This window comes from Cherax quadricarinatus, chromosome 80 (assembly GCF_038502225.1).
Source record: "Cherax quadricarinatus isolate ZL_2023a chromosome 80, ASM3850222v1, whole genome shotgun sequence".
NCBI classification, from domain to species: domain Eukaryota; kingdom Metazoa; phylum Arthropoda; class Malacostraca; order Decapoda; family Parastacidae; genus Cherax; species Cherax quadricarinatus.
In genome coordinates this window covers 10,839,391-10,859,353 of record NC_091371.1, presented here as the reverse complement: position 1 = coordinate 10,859,353, position 19,963 = coordinate 10,839,391, and the positions used below count along the sequence as shown (strand labels likewise).

General features: G+C 42.7%; 1 long non-coding RNA gene across 1 annotated transcript in view; it reads right to left on the bottom strand.

The window, feature by feature from the left end:
- Positions 1 to 19,583, bottom strand: part of LOC138855077 (uncharacterized) — a 669,937-nt gene extending 650,354 nt beyond the window's left edge. The window contains exon 1 of the long non-coding RNA XR_011394231.1: positions 19,509 to 19,583. This is a non-coding gene — a long non-coding RNA (uncharacterized lncRNA). The remainder of the gene's footprint in view (positions 1 to 19,508) is intronic.
- Positions 19,584 to 19,963: the final 380 nt, after the last annotated feature.

Sequence of the window (19,963 nt, the reverse complement as noted above, 5' to 3'; positions counted from 1 at the left end):
AGCATCACTCGGTGTGAGAACGGGTTGAAGTTCGATACCATATTATAACTTGCTCCACACATCAATTTTCGAACTGATGTTGACCTCTTTCCTAAGCATGGGATAGACAAATACACTGAATTTTGTTATACACTATGAAGTCTCAAGCTTGTGTTGGATAAATACACTGGAAGTTTCAAGCCCGTGATGGACAAATACACCTAAGTTTCAAGCACGGGCTAGGCGAATTCACCAGTGATAAGGCTGGGTATAAATACGAGCTGCCTTGCAAGGGCAAAGAAGACTTGCATATTCTTACAGTGGAAGACAGCCTGGTAGACTGGAAGTCCTGCAAGGAACGTTGGTAAACAGTCTTAACTCCGAGTCTGCAAGGTTTAAAAAACACCACATAAATTTTAAGTGGCAGATTTAAGAGCTCTTCTGTTGACGTTCCGAGACTAGCAAAAATCAATCAGTGTTGGCGCTTTAGCAGTCATCTTTATATTACTGTCTAAACACGGAGAGCACTACATCAAGGCTCTTACCACAGTATTTACTGTTTAAATAAATATAAACAAATTTTAATGAGGAGTCATGACTAAACAAGCACAACCACTGAAATTTATCGTGATAGGAGCAAGGCAGCCAACCATGACAAAAATCAGTGAATACTCCTCACGTGTGTCTGACCCCATTACCCGAGAAAAACGTGGCTATTTCACGGCTTTGTCCATGACAGATGATAATTTTTCACCAACACCCAAATCTCGTTGCCATTATAAACGCTAATCTATATTATCAACGACTGGCTACTGACAGATCCAGGTCTACAAGAGGCATTCTCTTAAACGGCAGGGAAAACCAGGCTGTCGGTGGAACACACTACACACTGCTTGAGCAATAGCTTTATTATCCATAACGTTGGCACACAAGAATAAGTTCCCATCTCTATTCGTGCATAGAGACTCAACAGTAATCTACTGTAAGCTCCTGAATAATAGATAAGGTTCATGTGGAGCGTACTAAAATATCCCACTTTACAGGATAACGTTGAAGCACCAGATAGCTTATCGAATGTTTTCACAACACACTCTAGATTCAATAACTGATGTGGTACTAAAACATTGCTACAAAATATGACTTTCGATATCGAATTATTACGTTTATACGAAGTACTAAGCTCATGTAGGTCATTCAAAACAAGGAATGGTGGAGGCTACATCCTCCTTCCGTTACTACTATAATCAAGGAGGAAGAGCTAAACCCGGAGGATTATACAGCGCCTGGGGGGGGATGTGGAAGGCATTCAGGCTTAATTCGGGAAACTGGGGCACAGATCCAATTCCCTAAATCAAGAGCCCCTCACCAACATCAAGGAACCTTCCTTGAGGGGTACCTCCTTCCGTTAATCGCAAGAAGCGATACTCTCAAACCACTTGGCAGAATTATTCCATTTTTGGGGGTCTCATGAACATGAAAGATTGTAGGTAAACATTTACCTGTTGTCGATTTTGGGAATCATCGCCCCAGCGGCTTGGTCCCAGGGCAAGCCCTTTGAATAGTCTGATCAATCAAGCTGTTAATGCTTAGCAGCACGTAGTCCAATGTAGGCACTACTTTCCTATGTGTACCTTAATATCTCTTATTGTCGGTTCTCTGGACCATTTATCTACATTTCCTTTATCGTTTAGAAGGCCAGGTCTTCAACTCACCACTATCAGTGCTATTTTAATGACAATTTAATACCCAAGGCCTTTTGATATACTGAGTAAACCTCAACATTATATGGCGAGAGCAGTTGCTCAAAACCAACAGATTATGTTTTGACATTCTGAATGGACCAAGACGGGTTCACGAGTGGTGGACAGAGTATCAAGCCCTCGCCATTCCTTGTGCTGAATGACTTACACGGGTTTAGCACTTCAAGATATAAGAACATAGAAAGAAGGATCACTGCAGCAGGCCTGTTGGCCCATATAAGGCAGGTCCTTTACAATCCATCCCACTAACAAAACATTTGCCCAACCTAATTTTCAATGCTACCCAAGAAATATTGGTCTTATACCCTACGTCCTAGATCCGAATCATGGCAAAACAACTTAAGAACATAAGGGGCACTGCAGTATGCCTACTGGTCCATGCTAGGCAGGTCTGTCACCTACTGGACTAACCCAGTTAGTGATGAATGGTTTGAAAAACCTACAAGTTGAAGATTGAGACACTTATGCAACATAAGTGTCTCAATCTCAGTTAGGTCCAAGTCACCCCACTCGCTTCCGCTGACCCTATTCAACTTGTAGAAAATGGGTCAGGTCAAGGGCATTAATCAACTGCTATGGGTTTCATCCTGGTAGATGACAAAATTCTTGGCTCTCACAAATACTGCTATGCCGTACCCTTCACTGTTCTCCTGGGAACTTCCATCACGAAATCTAAATCTGAGCCGGACACGAGTTCAACCAGACCAATACAAACTAAATCTGAGTAATCAAAACAGCCAAAGTGATAGAGTATATTCTGAAGAAACCTATATAGTTCTCTTAATTTTCCCTCCCGCCTCTTCCCAAACACTACTCACTGGTCCTCTTGATTTTTTTTAAATCCGACAGCGAAAAAAACCTCATTGATATTAACAGTAAATTATTCATACTAATTTTTTTTGATATTACAATCTGTTGCTCTAATAGAAAGCAATTTTTATTTGTATATTGGGGAATAAACCATCCAGAAATTTCCACAGATGTTATATTTTCACTATTTTAACATGATTTTGTTCCTGTTCCTTGTGCAAGTCAGACATTATTTATGATTACTACCTGGTGCAAATGGACCAAGACGTTCGTTCTTTTTAACACCCTCTCTTTTGCATAAGGGTAATTCAAACACATATGCAGTATAATGTGATCCTTTATTGACTACGTTTCGCCCACACAGTGGGCTTTTTCAAGTCACAAACAGCATTCTGAACCTGACTATAAATACTCGCGTTCCTTCCACCCCAGGTAGTTCTGTTTGTGACTTGAAAAAGCCCACTGTGTGGGCGAAACGTAGTCAATAAAGGATCACATTATACTGCATATGTGTTTATATTTCCATTGTGTCGGTATTTTATACCATTTATTTCCATAAGGGTAATTCCCAGATCGCTAGCTATTTTCAAGAAGGAACTTGTTCCTCAAATCAATTCCTATCAGTCGGGCTGTGCTGCCTGGACCAAAATATTTGAGCATCCTGACTTCATTCTTAAAAGGGAAATTACAAACAGACGGTTGACTGTTTTCAAATAAATTCCTGATCAACCGGGCGTGCAGTTAGCAGCAAAAGCCTGAATTATCTGACCATCAACTGGGCGGTAATTCCCGAAATCATCTTCAGGCAACCTTCAGGTAGTATATATATATATATATATATATATATATATATGTCGTGCCGAATATGTAAAACTGGTCAATTAGCAAGAACTCATTTAAAATTAAGTCCTTTCTAAAATTTTCTCTTATACGTTTAGAGATATATTTTTTTTCATTACTGTTAATGTAAAAAATTTAATATTGCTCCAAAAGAATCTTAGAAAACTTACCTAACCTTATTATAACAAGAACAATTTATTTTAGCCTAACCCAACTAAATATATTTTAGATTTGTTTACAGTAATTTAATACTAAACAGACACAGTGAAATATATTTTTTTCGTTAGGTTCAGAATGATTTTGGCGAAATTACTGCATACACAAATTTTCGCTTGTCCTATATGGCAAGATGAGCGTTGCTATTTAAGCCAAGATCGCAAATTCTGCCTATTCGGCACGACATATATATATATATATATATATATATATATATATATATATATATATATATATATATATAAAATCACTGTTTATATAACTAATGATATTGTATAAGCCAGCTTTTGTCTCTGCCATCAACATTCGCATTACTTTGACACTACGATCTCATAGATGCTAACTATAGTACTTCCACATACAAACGCTACTCAAGAGCCATTTCAATTAATGTTTAACTGCAATTTATTACTACCTCAAACCCAATGTTTCTAACATGAATAAATCTTATGAACATGGACATACAATTTCCAGGAATTTTATTTTTGCATAACCTAATAAAAATACTAAATTTGTTTTGATACCAAAAACAATTCCCACTCACACACGATCCGTGTCCACCACATCCTTGGTGGTGCTTTCTAAAGAGGTACAAAATTAATTTTACCCAAACTTTTGCCTCCGCGATCAAACAAATGGTAAACCCTAACGTTCTCCCGCACGTGTTTATTTCACTGACATGTAACATTTTCACGGCTCACAGGATATTCATCATCCCATGAGAATAAGTCCCACTTCCGCCACTCCGACAAGTATAATACCTCCACATTTTCCACTGCGGGGTTTGGTATAATTTGGCAAATCTCATCTCATTATTACATAATGCTAATTACCTGAACCCGGGAAATAAGCGTGTAACTTTTTTTAAGCTTTAACGCAACCTAACATAATAATTACGTCTTTAATATAAATTACAATCAAGAAGACTGGAGCAAAGTTGCGTTAAAAAACAATATCGTATAAGGGGAAAAATAGCCTAACGTTGTTGTCTCTTTAAACAACCGTATCATTTACGACATAACAAATTCAGATAAGCTCTTAAATTCAAAGTTGAGAGATACTAGTTGTGAATGTTGTTAAGGCGCTCAGAGACACCCAAGCTACATGTTCTGCATACTTGCCATGAGTTATGTCTCACGAGCGAGTTGTAACAAATGTTACCCGAACTTCAACCTCTGGTACATTCCAATCACATTAAAAAAAAGTGTGTTCACAGGAAGCCACAGTACAGAGACATGTAAACACACCTGCCGCAATTTGCTAACGAAGAGTGATTATCGTGGTAAAGCGAGATGTAGAAAGAAGCTTTACAAGTTTATGATGCCATATTTTATTACGAAGCAAATATATTCGTTCAATTATATTTATATTAACATTAAACGTGTATGGGTTATTTTGCACAGTAAGTGAAGGCTCGAAACTCCATCCCACCATTTCACTCAAATGCCTGGCAAGGGAAGGCCCTCAATCACTAAATTTCCTTTTGCAACACTTTTCTTAATTCTTATCGAAATAAAGTTGATAAGGAGTTTCAATACCTTTTATTTAAAAAAAGAGATAAACTTACAAGGATATAATGCAACAAATTGAATATGTATTTTTTCCAAGGCTTTCAAATTCATTAATGTAAACTGAGTAAAGCTTACTTAATAGCCCCAAGCTACTTAACTGGTGCTTAAAACAAGCAGAAAATATACTGGTAATGATTTGAGTATTAAATAAATACCAAAGTTCAGGTTGGAGTAAGTGCTTGTTAATAAAGAATACAGTTTTTTGTTAACGAACCGAATGTACTTTATTGCCTAGAATAAGCTGGGTCGTGTATTTATAAGTTATTTAACGCTGGGGCGTTGACCCCTGGAACACCCTCCAGGTAGACTCCAGGTAAATGAATATTACTACTGCTGAAAACTTATTTTTCACAAGTACATGGCTAAAACACAGTAATATCTGAATAAGGCCTTATATTTTAATTCCTATATAAACATATTTAAACAAAAAAGACTGTCAATGAAGGCTTCAACTATGTACGCTCAGTTGAGAAGGCACTCACAAATTATGTCAATAGAGCAAATGATAAAAAAATGCAATAAAAGAAATAATCCAAGGAATCCTTAATTCACTGCCAAAGTCTTAGATAATAAATATTCGTACCACTTTTAGCATAGTATATAAACTGCATTGCTTTATAAATAAAGTAATTATTAGGCTACGGTGCACGCCAAGCCACACGATAGTGTACCAACTTTTCTTATAACTTATCTTGCAACGCTTGTTAAATATATCGAGCGCGGCTGCAAACTATTAATTAAGCTTAGTATTCAAATTTGTGCGAACTAGCAATTTTTGTGCTAATTTAAATTTGTGTAAACAAACTACATATAACGACCCTAACATGAATGCTTAGATTTCACTACTAATGAGAAAACATGTCAAATTCGTTGAAATTCATTGCATCCAGTTGCACTCCAAAAATATATAACGTTAATTCAGCGGAACAAATAAAATAGAGCATGATAAAATACAGCTAATCATATTAAATAATAGTTGCATAATGTTGGGAGTTAGCACAGGAGTGCTGCGACACTTCTGTTTACTAACAACAGTAATAACATTAGCAGGTTTAACCTCCCCTCGGACAATCTGAATAATTCGGTGAAATTTAATCCATCGTTCATTTGAATTTAAGCCATAGGACTGAGCTCCTGTGCTGAAGTATGCTGGGGGAGGGATAAAATGTTAAAACTACGCTCTATGGCGAGTGCAATTTTCAAAATGGCAAAGGTTCAGAGATTGCATTATAGAAGCTGCACATAATAGCACGTTAGGTATGATTCGTCAGTAAACAGAGCAAGAGTTTCCCGACTCGGGTCTTAGTTATATGATGCCCCCGCCAGTGGAACTTTGGTCACCTTACCAGGAGGGTGTCTCTATGAAGTCAGGGTGTAGATGGGAAACCAAGGTGTGGAGCAAGTGGTGTGGATGTTGAGGGCAATACCAGGCACGAGTGTTTATGACGTGAGGGGTGTAGAAAACGAGGGTGGATGAGAGGCTAGGTTGCGGAGTGGAGTGTGGATAAAGTGGTGTGGATGTTATGGGCAATACAGATTATGTGGATGAGACCTTGATGTAGATAAGTGTAGATGCGAGACCTGGATGTAGAAAAGAGCGAATGAGATGTGAGGAGTGCAGGAGTGTGGATGAGAGGTCAGGGGGTAATGTGTAGAAGCTAGGGTGTGTGGATGAGAAGCCAAGGTGTAGAAAACTGGATGAGAGGCCAATGAGTAGAGGTTTGTAGAGGCCAGAGAGTAGGGGTCTGTGGATGAGAGATCAGGGAGTAGAGGTGTGTGGATGAGCGGCCAGGGAATAGAAGTTTGTGGATGAAAGGCCAAGGAGTAGTTTGTGGATGAGGCCTGGGAGTAGAAGTTTGTGGATGAGGCCAGGGGGTAGAAGTTTGTGGATGAGGCCAGGGAGTAGAAGTTTGTGGATAAGGCCAGGGAGTAGAAGTTTGTGAATGAGTCCAGGGAGTACAGGTGTGTGGAGAGGCTAGGAAGTAGGTGTGTGGATGAGTGGCTCGGGAGTGATGTAGATGAGAGGCCAAAGAGTGATGTGGCTAAGAGGCTAGGACATAAAGGAGTAGGAATGAATCCAGGGAGAGGTATGGATGATTCCAAGGGGTTGAGAGGCTTGTGGAGAGACCATGCAATAGACAAATGTGGATGAGATCTGGATGTAGTGTGAGCTTGAGGTCCGAGTGTAAAGGACAGGATACAGATGAGAACATTAGGGATGAGGCCTGGGTATAGTTTGGATGATGCTGAGGTATGAACGAGGGCATAGTGTGGATAACATGGCGTGGATGAGGACATGATGTAGATGAGGATATGGTGTGGATGAAGCGTAATGGACCAGGTAGTGTGGACGAGGGTTGGGTGTATTGGATTAAGTAGTGGATGACGGGAGGGTATACAGAGGAGTGTGGAAGTGTGAGGCAGTACAAGAGTACATGTGCGGCAGTGTACGGTGTTGCAAGGCGTAGAGTGCGGCAGTGTACGGTGATGCAGGGCGTAGAGTGCGGCAGTGTAAGATGTTGCAGGGTGTGGAGTGCAGCATGTGCGGCAGTGTAAGGTGTTGCAGTGTGTGGAGTGCAGCATGTGCGGCAGTGTAAGGTGTTGCCGGGCGTGGAGTGCAGCAGAGCACGGTGTTGCAGGGCATGGAGTGCAGCAGAGCATGGTGTTGCAGAGTGTGGGGTTCAGCATGTGCAGCAGAGCATGGTGTTGCAGGGCATGGAGTGCAGAACATGGTGTTGCAGGGCATGGAGTGCAGAACATGGTGTTGCAGGGCATGGAGTGCAGAACATGGTGTTGCAGGGCATGGTGTTGCAGGGCATGGAGTGCAGCAGAGCATGGTGAAGGACGCGAAGTGCAGCAGAGCATGGTGTTGCAGGGCGTGGATTGCAGTAGATCACGGTGTTGCAGGGCGTGGAGTGCAGATCACAGTGTTGCAGGGCGTGGAGTGCAGCACATCAGTGTAGCAGGGCGTGGAGTGCAGCATAATATGGTGCTGCAGGGCGTGGAGTGCAGCATAATATGGTGCTGCAGGGCGTGGAGTGCAGCATGTGCGGCAGTGTACGGTGTTGCAGGGCGTGCGCCAGCTACGCGGATTCCGTCCTTGCGGGGTCCTGACTGAGGGTCGATGGTGGCGTGCGGTAGAGGACCATTGTTCGCTAGCGCCACGTTCCCCCGTCGTTGCATCGCTCTCTCTTGCTCCCTACCCGGGGGTTGTACTCTCCCAGGGACCTGGCCAGAGTACAGCTGACCCCTGGGACCCGGCCCTCCCCAAGGAAGACCTAGCTCAGAGCTTCACGGAGCTCTAACAGAGCACATTTCACCCGAGCGCCGCACCTCGCGACTCACCACGCTTACTTACCTCCAGGTCTTCGAAGGTTTTGAAGGCGAGGAAGGCGAAGCCTTCTACCACGTCCTCCTCAAAGAGCGGATCCTTACTCTTCTTGCGAGGGCGCGGCGGCTTGGTCCGTACCATAGGAACGCTCTCCTCACAGCTATCCTCAGAAGCCTTTCCACTTTCCGAGATTTCGGCCCTCATTTTTAGAGCTCTCTCTCGGCGTCTGCGGTTACTCTTAGCCTTCTCCTCCATCTTACTTCACATAGCACTTTTTTCCGCGCCACCCACTTCTCTCCACAACATGAGGCTTACATTGCATAACCTCAACACACACTTAACTCACTTCGACACTAAATAAAGCATCAATACAAGCAAATCGAGGGACACCACCACGCAACTAAGACCTTCAAATGGCGGCGACAACACTGAGCCGCGGTGCATCCTGCAGCCGGGACCGTCCCTCCGCCCGGCCAACTAGTCCGCGCGCACACCCCCCAGCGCACCCACATATTACTATTTTCACAATTTTACTACAACTTTTCACCACTTTGAAGTCATCTAGAACTGTGATAATCATGCACGCGGTTACAACTCTAATGTTAAACCCTCTCGATGTGTTTCTAGCAAGTTTATCAGCGTTGTAAGTTATATGGCTGAAATTGGAGAAATGCTCACTATTTTACCAAATTATGGTGTTTATTATGTAGTGTTTGTTATTACTAAGTGATCAGTTTAAGGAGTTAAGGAAAACAAGTTGAGTGAGAGATATAAAGCCAGTTTTACAAACTTAGCGCGAAGGAACCCGTCAGCTGAGCAGGGATGGTTGTTTTGGGAGGGGATGGTCGGGACTTGGTGGAGGGTTGTGGATGGCTGGGACGGGGTTGTCGGGCTTTGGGGATGGGTGGAGGATTGGTGGTGGAAGGGAGGAGATGGTGTAGTGGGGGAGAAGTGGTGGGCCTGGGAGGAATGGAGAGGCTCTGAGAGCAACTCCCTCCCTCTCTCCCACACCTTCCCTCTCTCTCTCTCTCTCTCTCTCTTTCCCACACCCTCTCCCACTCCTTTCTTCACCCACTCCCTCTCTTTTCCACACCCTCTCTCACACGTTAACCTATTATTCCCTTTCAAACACACTCTCTCACTCGTTCCCTCCCTCTCACACATCTTCATTCCCTCCCACTCACGCTCTTTCCCTTCTCCCTGTCACATACTTTCCCTTATTTCGTCCCTCTTAGACACCTTCCTTCTCTCCTTACACACCTCTCTCTTTCATATACACCTTCCCTCTCTCCCTCTCACACGCCTTCCCTCTCTTCCCCTCACACACACCTCCCTCTCTTCCCCTCACACACACCTCCCTCTCTTCCCCTCACACACACCTCCCTCTCTTCCCCTCACACACCTTCCTTCTCTCCCTCTCACACACCTTCCCCTCATTCCCTCCCTCACACACCTTCCCCTCATTTCCTCCCTCACACACTTATCCCTCATTCCCTCCCTCACACACTTACCCCTCATTCCCTCCTCACACACTTACCCCTCATTCCCTCCCTCACACACCTTCCCCCTCATGCCCTCCCTTACACACTTTCCCTCATTCCCTCCCTCACACACCTTCCCTCATTCTATCCCTCACATATCTTCCCTCATTCCCTCACACACGTTTTTCTCATTCCCTCACACACCTTCCCTCATTCCTTCCCTCACACACCTTCCCCCATTCCCTCCCTCACACACTTTCCCCTCATTCTCTCCCTCACACACTTTCCCCTCATTCTTTCCCTCACACACCTTCCCCTCATTCTCTCCCTCACACTTTCCCCTCATTCCCTCCCTCACACACTTTCCCCTCATTCCCTCACACACGTTCCCCTTATTCCCTCCCTCACACACGTTCCCCTCATTCCTTCCCTCACATTTTCCCCTCATTCCCTCCCTCACACACTATCCCCTCATTCCCTCCCTCACACACCCCCTCATTCTCTCCCTCACACACCTTCCCCTCATTCCCTCCCTCACACACTTTCCCCCCATTCCCTCCCTCACACACTTTCCCCTCATTCCTTCCCTCACACACCTTCCCTCACCCCCTCTCTCACACCTGTTTGCAGATATGAAACTAATAAGGAAAATACAAAGGCTACAAACGGACCTGCATAAGCTGCAGGACTTGTGACTAGTGGCTATTAGATTTCAACCCCAGCAAACGCTAGGTCATGAAAACTGGGGAAGGTCAAAAAGGATCAGAAACGGAGTACAGGCTCGGGGAGACAAAGGCTACAAATGAGGACTTCGAGGTGAGCATGCTGCCGAGCATATCACCTGAAACGAACATCAAATGAATACCCTGTGCAGCCGATGTATGACAAGGAAGCATTCACGACACCATGTATAACATATGTCAGGCCCATTTTGGAGTATGCAGCATCAATCATGTTGAGAAACTGAAAAATGTGCTAACGTTTGCACCGAGATTAGTCTCAGAGCTGTGCATAAGCGATGACAAAAATCTTAAAAAAAGCAAACCTGATGCTAGGACAGGACCAGGGGAGACATGATAACGACGTACATAATACTGAGAGGAATTGAAAAGGTAGGCAGAGATATTCTATTCGAGAGGCTGGAAACAAGTACACACGATCACATAAATATAAACAGACTTGAATGTATTTCTTGATCCTCGGTGATCAGGAAGTGGTGCGAGCTGGACAACGAAGTGTTGAAGGCAGGAGAGAGGGGACACCAGAAGCTGAGATTCGACCACAGCAACATGAAAAAGGCTAATACAAATAGGTGAGTATACCTTCCCTCACCTACTCCCAATCTCCCACACCTTACCTCTAATCCTACCCCACCACTCCCTCACTACCACATCCATTCCCTTTTACACCTACACACTCCCTCCCTCCTCACAAACACCTACCTTCCCTCACAAACACCTACCCTCCCTCCCTCCCTCACAAACACCTACCCTCCCTCCCTCCCTCACAAACACCTACCCTCCCTTCTCCCTAACACCTACCCTCCCTTCTCCCTAACAAACACCTACCCTCCCTCCCTCACAAACACCTACCCTCCCTTCTCCCTAACACCTACCCTCCCTTCTCCCTAACAAACACCTACCCTCCCTCCCTCCCAAACACCTACCCTCCCTCCCTCCCTCACAAACACCTACCCTCCCTCCCTCCCTCACAAACACCTACCCTCCCTTCTCCCTAACAAACACCTACCCTCCCTTCTCCCTAACAAACACCTACCCTCCCTCCCTCCCTCTCACACCTCGTCGAAAGCTCACGTAGTCAACATATTTGTACATTCCCAGGTTTATTTTTCAGTTAAATAAACGTCTTAATTAGACAGACGGGGTTTAACTACCTCAAGAAGATTTCAAGGTAGAAAAAAAAAGAAGTATTCTTTTAAAACCAGCGTCTTTCTTAAGAAACCCTGGCACTGCGTTTTCTCACAAGACTGTATAATGTATACCCATGTAGATTAATGGGGCAAGTGATCCTCTCAACTATTAACCACTCATTTGCTCAAAGTTAATTGTCTTGTAAAAACTTTAATAAAAATTTGCTCATAAATAGACCAGTTTAAAGAAAAGTGTATATACACCGAGAAGTGTATATCTCTGTATACACAGCGAGAGGGGTGTGTATTTTGGTCTATATTCGTAGGGTTCAAGTCACAGCTCCCTGTCCCGCCTCTTCGCTGGTCGCTACTAGGTCCACTCTCTTCCTGCTCCATGAGCGTTATCGTATCTCTTCTTAAAGCTATGTATGGATCCTGCCTCCACTACATCACTCTCCAGATTGTTCCACTTCCTGGCAACTCTGTGATCGAAGAAATACCTGCTAATATGTCTGTGTCAGTGAGCGTGTCATCCAGGGCAGTGATCTCGTCCTCCCATAGATTGTACCTAACACGCTATGACGCTGACTTTTCTTTAATTCTTATATTAAGGATTAAAATATTATTGGCTAGCTGGTCTGATTTTCACTGTTGGTGTGGCCCAGTGTGGCCGTTGGTAGTCCAGTAGCTAGTGTAACCCAGCATGGCCAGCAGCTGGTATGGCCCACAGTGACCTTTCCTAAACAATACCGGGGATATGGAGCACAAATCCTCTGTGCCTTAAACAATTCCGAGGATGTGGAGCACAAATCCCCTGCTTCCCAAACAATTCCGCTGAAGTGTGCATGAGAGGTGACCCTGACAACATTAAACTCATGTTGATTTAATAAAATTGAGTGTGGAGACATACCGTCAGCTTTACTCTGGGACAGGTTGGTGTGTCGGCTGCTCTGTCCTCTCGTAACATAACCTGTTACACAATTTACAACATCTTACATTGAGGACATGTCTTCATCGATCAGAATCATGCAATCTAAAAATAATATAAATATATCATGCTAGTTACAAAACTCAGACAAATTTATACATAAGAACATAAGAAAGAAGGATCACTGAAGCAGGCCTGTTGGCCCATACTAGGCAGGTCCTTTACATACATATACCTGCCTCAGTATATACCCGTCTCAGTATATACCTGCCTCAGTATATACCTGCCTCAGTGTTAAGAACATAAGAACATAAGAACGAAGGAACACTGCAGAAGGCCTACTGGCCCATGCGAGGCAGGTCCAAGTCTCCTACCGGGTTAAGACAATGCACCCAACCTAGTCAGGTCAGGTCACCTTGACTTAAGGGAGGAACACGGCAACCGACCTGGTAGCACAAGCTATCAGTTGAAGATTGAGACACTTATGCAGCATATGGGAATCTTTATTCAGGAAACGTTTCGCCACACAGTGGCTTCATCAGTCCAATACAAAGAGGAAGGCGTAAGGAGAGGAGGAGTATGAGGTAATCAGTCCCTCAACCTGGAGTCGATGTGTTCAGTCCATCAATCTTGTAGAATCATTCTACAAGATTGATGGACTGAACACATCGACTCCAGGTTGAGGGACTGATTACCTCATACTCCTCCTCTCCTTACGCCTTCCTCTTTGTATTGGACTGATGAAGCCACTGTGTGGCGAAACGTTTCCTGAATAAAGATTCCCATATGCTGCATAAGTGTCTCAATCTTCAACTTGTCGGTTTTTCAAACCATTCATCACACAAGCTATCAGGTCCAACTCACACCCACCCACATCCACTCATGTATTTATCCAACCTATTTTTAAAGCTACACAACGTTCTGGCCTCTATAACTGTACTCGGGAGTTTGTTCCACTCATCCACAACTCTATTACCAAACCAGTACTTTCCTATATCCTTCCTGAATCTGAATTTTTCCAACTTAAAACCATTGCTGCGAGTCCTGTCTAGGCTAGATATTTTCAGCACACTATTTACATCCCCTTTATTTATTCCTGTCTTCCATTTATACACCTCAATCATATCCGGCGCATATCATGCGCCTTCCTATCTCGTATATACCTGCGACTTTCTTCAGGAGCTCGCCTACTCTCGCGGCTGGACCAAATTTATGTAAAACACAACCAAAATAATATAAAAATTAAACGGCATGTAACTACAAAACAATCATACTTACTTTAATATACATAATACACATTACAATTAAACTAATCAATGTGAAAAAATCAGAGCCAAATTAAATATTGTTTTACAAAAATTACATACCAAAAAATTATGTAAATTTGTCTAAAATACTTAATAAACACAAAGTTTATTAATGAAAGCACATAGATAATTTATGTAAAAAATCTCATAAAAGTAATTTAGCTATAATTAGCCAAAACTACTATAAAAATCACACATAAATTTTCTAATTAACAGTAAACAATCTGCACTCTCTAGGAAGACAAAGAATTAGGGGGGATATGATTGAGATACACAAATAACCCGCACATAAAAGAGAGAAGCTTACGATGACGTTTCGGTCCGACTTGGACCATTGACAAAGTCACTTTGTCAATGGTCCAAGTCGGGCCGAAACGTCGTCGTAAGCTTCTCTCTTTTATGTGCGGGTTATTTGTGTATCGTTCCAGTCACGGTATTGTGCCTTTTTTTGTTATTTATGATTGAGATGTAATAAATGGAATACAGGAATAAAGGTAATGTAAACACCGTGCTAAAAATATCTAGCCAAGACAGGACTCGCAGCAATGGTTTTAAGTTGGAAGAATTCAGATTCAGGAAGGATACAGGAAAGCACTGGTTTGGTAATAGAGTTGTGGATGAGTGGAACAAACTCCCGAGTACCGTCAATGTGACCTGACCTGACTAGGTTGGGTGCATTGGCTTAAGCCGGTAGGAAACTTGGACCTGCCTCGCATGGGCCAGTAGGCCTTCTGCAGTGTTCCTTCGTTCTTATGTTCTTATGAGTGGGTGTGGGTGTGAGTTGGACCTGACTAGCTTGTGCTAGTAGGTCTGACGCCGTGCTCCTTAAGTGGATATAACCTAACCTGAGAGTAAGACACATGTGCAACATCTGGGTATCTTTATTGTAGACGTTTCGCCATCCAGTGGCTTTATCAATACAAATTCCAGGACATAACTTGAAGACAGTAGAACTATGTACAGAAGATGAGGTAATCAGTCCCTCAACCTAGGAGTAGGTGCGAACAGCACCATAGTCGTGGAGAATCTCCACGACTATGGTGCTCTTCGCACCTACTCCTAGGTTGAGGGACTGATTACCTCATCTTCTGTACATAGTTCTACTGTCTTCAAGTTATGTCCTAGAATTTGTATTGATAAAGCCACTGGATGGCGAAACGTCTACAATAAAGATACCCAGATGTTGCACATGTGTCTTACTCTCATCTTGTCGGTATTATATACCATTCGTACACATAACCTAACCTGACTAGGTTGGGTTATTGGCTTAAGCCGGTGGGAGACTTGGACTTGCCTCGCATGGACCAGTAGACCTGTTGTAGTGTTCCTTCTTTCTTATGTTCTTAAAGGTAAATTATTTAATAGTAAAGAGGTATTCTATTTTTATTAACTCCAGTTTCAAATTCTGTATTTGTATAGACTCCTGTAATTTAAGTTACAAGAATTATGAACATTTATCCAAAATGCTTAAAACACAAGATTTTAATGAATAGTTTGAAAATATAATGTCCCGAATTTCAGAATGAGTTGAAGACCTGGAGGGAAGCAACCCATCCTCTTAATACCACTTAATACCATTCACTTGATACCAGTGTAACCAGCGAGTCTTTACTTGTGATAAAACAGTGATTATCTCAATGTTTATTTTCGAATGACCTCGGTGGGTCTCCGTTTTCTGTTCTCGCTGCAAAACTTAGAACATTTATGTAACAGTTATCATTTCTATGTAATATTTTATTTAATGGCGATGTGGTATGTTGTAATTGATCACCTTTTTTAGTGTTACATAACAATGTACTTGGACAAAGCTTTTATGAAGGAAATCAAGAAATTTGCTGAAAAATCTTAAGTGAGAAATTGACATAGAACATGGGAGAAGGAATTCAGGGGAGACAGCAAATTTATTGTTATATATTCTGATGGAAAGTTTCGTATAGTAATAATAATAATAATAATAATAATAATAATAATAATAATAATAATAATAATAATAAATATCTTTATTTACAAGTACATGTACAAGGTATAATGACCATAGCTGACATCAATGACATACTACTATGCAGAAAGCCGCTTGTTAAACTGAACATTTCTGGCAAATTAGGTCAGTTTTGTCCCAGGATGCGACGCACACCAGTCGTCTAACACCCAGGTACCCATTTTATACTGATGGGTGAAGAAAAACAGAAGATGTCTTATGGAAACACGTCCCTAATGTTTTCCAGCCGTACCGGAGAAGATTCGAATTCCGGACCTGAGTGAGCCGAGTGCGCTAACGATCGAGCTACGGGAGTTAATGAGGGTTTAAAACCTATCGACTACACTGAGGTCATTAAGACTACACAGCAACCTTGTCACAACCAGACAAGAATATTTCTAATCCCTAAATTAGGGATTACAGTAAACTCTAGGCGTATGTACACTGAGATACACACATCTCCGTGTATATATCCTGTGCGAAGAACAATTACCATCATACCACAAGGAACAATTGCGATATTTATAACCTAACTGTATATCCCGAGGAGATGATATTCCTGGCAGCTTTAATCCTATATATCCATGATGAAGCTCCGTTACGGGTTGGGGTTGAACTCGCAGTGAGTCGTAACACTCCAGACCGACGCGTTAGCCACTGGGCCAGCTGGCTACAGTAAGATTCATCCAACTAGATATATTTATACACTATAGGAAGGTTAGCATGGGCCACCACTGTGACCACAAATGCAAGTTTTTACAGATGAATCTCCCGCCAGCGTGGCCGTGATGAACGCTAGCTCAAGTCCCCTCAAAGCCGTCATTATGATGACGGTTTTGGAGTTTTACGACTCACAGCGAGTTCAATCCCCGCCCGTACCGTGGTTTGTTTGCAATCGTGTCATTACGATTTCTCGAGTCCTTAATGAAGCTTCGTTTCCCACATGGCAACAAGGAATACTGTAGGTTTTCCGAAGTAATTTCTGGGGATCATCGCCCCTGCGACCCAGTCCAAGCCCCGGCCTTCTAATTACTGGCCTGATCGATCAAGAATACCGTTGTAAAATTAATCGTAGCGCTCACATTGCTCCGACTAGGACATATCTGTATAGTTAACTTTTTTCTCCACCCGATTAACGAATGTAGGATCGAGCCTGCACCGCTCCTCACGGTGACTCACACGGAGTTATATTATCGCTCACCGTGAGAATTAACTACTACCCGAGTGCATTTAATTACCGTGTCTGTCTAGCTTCCTGTTCCTCAAACACGCTGTTCCTCTCTACCCTGTAAGTTCCTCTGACTATTTTGTACATAGTTATCATTTCTCTCCTGGGCTTTCTAGCGTCTAATGTTATCAGGATTAATTCCTAAAGTACCTCTCAGTGGTTTGTAGATGAATGGTTCAGAGAACCGACATGTTGATAAATTAGACACATGTGCAACTCTTGGGTATCTTTATTGAGGAAACGTTTCAGCACACAGTGGCTTCATCAGTCCATACATAGGAGAAACTTGAAGAACAGGAGGAGAATGAGGTAATCAGTCCCTCAACCTTGAGTCTGAACACATCGACTCAAGGTTGAGGGACTGATTACCTCATTCTCCTCCTGTTCTTCAAGTTTCTCCTATGTATGGACTGATGAAGCCACTGTGTGGCGAAACGTTTCCTCAATAAAGATACCCAAGAGTTGCACATGTGTCTAATTTATCATCACCTCTCAGTGGGCTGATGATGGCGCCTCCACTACTTCACAATCACCCACAAAACATTAAGTTTGATTCAAGGAAATGGATCTATTCTTCCTTTCGTTAGGTCGAACTTGATTGCCTCCAGTTCCCCCAGGCGCTATTTGACCCCTACGCGTTTAGTGCTACCCCATGAATATAAAAATAACAGCAACAAAATAATAATTTTAATAATAATAATATTTAGATATATTTCGGTCGTTGCCTTTATTCCCCTTTACCTCAATGCACGCGAAAGACATAGTGCAGAGTGCGGCATAATTTGGTATTGCAGTTAAATATTAACACTGAAGATCCGAAGTGAAAGGGCAAGAGGCAACTACTAGTTATCACATGGAATCTAATATCCCAATTTCCTTAATAGAACGTAAGCTGCCCAACTTAAATTTCTACTTTCCATCAACGGGGAAAAAACCAGAGACCAGCTTTTAAAGTTTCAAGCTAGTCTGAAGAGGCATTCTAGTCGCATGAACTCTCTGGGTCAGTTTAAATTCTGACTCCTTTGTGACCATGTTAGTGCACTCAGTGAGTGCACGTACCCAGGATGTGGCGTGCACTCAGTGAGTGCAGGTACCCAGAGTATGGCGTGCACTCAGTGACTGCAGGGTTCCAAAAAGATAAGCTACAAGTATTTCTGGGTTCCACAAAGAGTGCATATAACTCCAGGGAGTTCTTGCAAGACTCCCTTTGCACATTTAGTCCATAATGACTTTCCTAGCAAGTAGCTGGATCAAAGACAAGTCTAGTTATCCTTTGGTAGAAATGCCATCACTCTAAATATTTGGGATTGTAACTAGAAGGCAATGATTCCACAAGATCAAATTTAATATCTTTGATATCAAAGTGTCTAAAAAGATTAATATTACTCGTTGAGTAATACAGAATAGTACTCTTGGTATTATAGCGTTGAAGGTACTCGACTTAGAGTACAGCTTCGAGAGTACTTTACTACGATGATGTTCTTATAGATATAAGTCTTACATTATTTATATGAAAGTTCCAGTAACTTTCAAGTCCACGAGTCTACCCACGTCAAGTCCTTGACGTGGCTAGACTCGCAATGCCTTGACGTGGCGGCTAGACTCGTAATGCCTTGACGTGGCTAGACTCGTAATACCTTGACGTGGCTAGACTCACAATGCCTTGACGTGGTTAGACTCGTAATACCTTGACGTGGCGGCTAGACTCGTAATGCCTTGACGTGGCTAGACTCGTAATGCCTTGACGTGGCTAGACTCGTAATGCCTTGACGTGGCTAGACTCGTAATGCCTTGACGTGGTTAGACTCACAATGCCTTGACGTGGCGGCTAGACTCGTAATGCCTTGACGTGGCTAGACTCGTAATCATAATTCTTCTAGCAATATAGTTTCCACCATACTTACCTACAAAGCAAGAGCTTAACACAAAGGTAAAGACATGTCGAAACATCAGAATATAACAGTCACAACGAAGCAGGAACAAGGATAAATTTATCAAACCCAACAGAGATCTTCAAAAGAATCTCTCTGGAAGTCGTACCACTCCATGATGAATATTAAGTTCGGCCTAACACAATTCTGGATTACTGTAATACATACAAACCATAATTAAATCCATAGCTTTACTTTAGAATGTCAGAAAAAACCAGAAGCTTAGTCAACATCAAAATCACTGTGAGAATAACGCTCTTCTTCACCGATATACTCACAGTAGCGAGAAATAGGTTCCAGCTCACCAACGAAACCTTCGAATCAAACATTCAGAGGAGAGGGAAATGTTTCCTGGGGTAGAGGCAGGCAGGGACTGACCCAGGCAACGTCTCCAAGCCTTACATCAAGTCAGTTCGAGGGACACCCCCGACAGACCAATTGACCCTAACAACCTTACGGTAGTTAGCAATGGCTGTTTCCAACATAATTCAACAAAGATACGTCCTACCTATTTACATAGCTAAAAATCTGAGGTTAGATAATAATATAAAGCGAGATAACTTCATTTTAGCTAATGAAGATATCAACAATACAGTATTAGGTGAATGAGGATTTTTATATACATACAAGGGGACGCAACATGCAAGTACCCTGGGGTGCACTCAGTGATTGCAGGTACCCAGGGTGTGAGGTGCACTCAGTGAGTGCAGGTACCCAGAGTGTACTGGTGCTA